This window comes from Pygoscelis adeliae, unplaced genomic scaffold (assembly GCF_000699105.1).
Source record: "Pygoscelis adeliae isolate BGI_AS28 unplaced genomic scaffold, ASM69910v1 Scaffold60, whole genome shotgun sequence".
In the NCBI taxonomy this organism is placed as follows: Eukaryota; Metazoa; Chordata; class Aves; order Sphenisciformes; family Spheniscidae; genus Pygoscelis; species Pygoscelis adeliae.
This window is the reverse complement of record NW_008823954.1, coordinates 3,405,445-3,407,966: the sequence shown is the minus strand read 5'-3', so window position 1 is coordinate 3,407,966 and position 2,522 is coordinate 3,405,445.

Genomic DNA, 2,522 nt, shown 5'->3' with positions numbered 1-2,522 from the left:
GAAGAGGCCTGAGGTGCAGGGGGGCAGAAGCTGTGCAGCGGCTTCCCTGTGCCTTCTGGTGCTTCTGCTGGCTTGGGCTGTGCGGGGAGAACAGTCGCTTTCCTTCTGTTACGTGTAAACCTTCATCCTTTAAGTCGGGGAATGCAAGCAGTATAAAACATTGCAATAAAGTAAATGCAGTGTTTACACATCCTGTGCGTTTACATCAACAAGGCAATGCCTTCTGCCCTAATTCCTGTTAACCGCAGTACCTACAACCTGGGCTGTAAAAGAGCAGCCGCTCCCGCTTAGTACGCATCCTTCCGTACAGTTGAGGCAGGGTGCAGAGCGCAAGCGCGTGCCTGCAGTGCATTCCAGTGTTGGATCTCCACAGTCCATACTGCGGTAAAATGGCAGTCAGCCAGTTGCTAGTCTGGCTTAGACCTCCCAAATGTACTTAAATGCCAGAAGGGACCAAAGGCACCCGCGTTTTTACTTTAGAAACTGCAAATGCGTGGCAGGTTGGTCAGGCTGCTGTACGCCTGTGCAGGGCTTGATGAGCGTGCACGCTGAGCTGATGCTGCAAGGGTTGGCCATGCACGTTTGTACTTGCACAGTGTGTTTCTTGCTTCCCGGTCATCCCGTGCAGTAAGTCCAACCACTCTGGAAAACTCATAGGAATGTGACTCTCTGCCTGGGAAATCTGTCTGGGCAGAAATCTGGAAACCAACATCTGCTGAATCACTATGACCTACTTGCAGAACTCAAACAACAGCCCGTGATTTGATTTAATTTGACACCTGCCCACATCTCCTTCAAAATTGCAAAGTACAGCTTGAGGAGGCATAAGCAGGCAGCTCTGATGGGTTACACATGGGCCATGAACTAACAGGCACATGAGAGGATACATCTACTTTGGATTCTCTGTCCCTGAGAGGCAGAAGGAGACATTTCCCAGTCTTCCCATTCTTATTGTAGAATACTATAGGAGCCTTCTGTAGAGTTTTACTAGCCCATTTGTGGACCAAAGGTGTTCTGCTCAGTAATCTGTTTTCTACTTGCTTGTTACATTCTGGCAATTACTCTATCACTTCAGTCTCATGGCTACAATAATTTCACAGCATTGCTTTTGTCTAAAATAGGTAGAAGGGGAGGTAGGAGGTTGCACTGAGCTCTGAGTGCCATTGCCAGTGCCACAGCAGGGCTGCAAACACCACAATTCACGTATAGTGTGAATCCTTCTTCCTTGACAACATCTCTAAGAGGAGGCTGCCCTCTTAATTTCTAGCTTCCTTGCCACAGTTCTTCATCTTTCTAGCGCCTGGATAACTGACTCCCAAACAAGCTGCCTTCCAGGTCTGTGCCTCTGCACAAGGCCTGGAGAAGTCCCTGGAGTCCAGAGCCTGGGCAGAGACCACTCAGGGGAGGGAGGGTTAACCTCTTTGCTGACAGCTCGCTGGCTGGTTGCCAGCACCAGCTTGTGACGACCAGCCTGGTGGTGCCAGTGGTTGACCATCCCTGGCTGAGGGGATCAGAGAGTGAAGAAGAGCAGACCTATCCATTGAGTTCCTAGGACGATGTCAGTGGCTGAAGAGAGGAACGAAGGCCCAACAGAAAGGGGAATTTAGACAGAAGCTCAGGAATAACTGTGGTGTTGGAGGTCACGGTCACCTAAGCAAACTAGCTGGACTCCCTCAGCTTCCTCTGTTGTCCATGAAGGCAGGTTCTCCCAAGGAACGATTCAGAGCACTAAATTTTGGATCTGCTTGGATTTGCCCTCTGGAAGGCCTGCTTTTCCTCCATCAGTTATAGAGGGGCTGGTGGAGAGCTCCTTGGCTAAAACAGGAGTCCAAATTGGTTGAGTGTGAATATCCATCCCCAGGATTTGTGTGAATTACAGGCAGGCGTGACTGCCCAGCACCCTGAACCTTGCCCAAAGCAAGTCACAAAGGTGACATGCGGTCACACATGTGGGTGGTAAGTGCACTCTTTTACTGAGCAGAAGAGAGAAGTTGAACCTGCCTCTTACAGTAGTGACATCTTACCATGCACTTTTGGTCTATATAATTATGGAACACCTATTAGCTCCACAAATCGTCTCCAGGACTAAACACTCCTGGGAGTTTTGCTGGTTGCTGCCACAAGACAAATGCCATCACCTCTATATCAGCAATATGTGTTATGGTTGTATCAATTTGTACATGAAATGGGGGTGGGGTGTCACTGCTTCTTAACACATGTAGGAAAGTTATTTCCTCCCTGCCATAATCACATCCCAGGTATACAACCCCCTCTAGAGTCAGACCCTGCATCTTCAGCACTGGAAAGCAATGTGTATGTTTCTCCCTGTAACGAAGATGGTCCTGAGATGCATGCAGGTGTGGAACATCTGTCCTATGCTATTAAAATGTCTGAAAGAAATTAAGTCTCTGAGAAAAGAGATTTGAACCATACTGTTCCCCTACTTATGATGAGTGAAAATTGTGCACTTAAAGTAACCATAGTTAGAGTACTACCGTGTGCCGCAAGAAAACGTCTGTAAT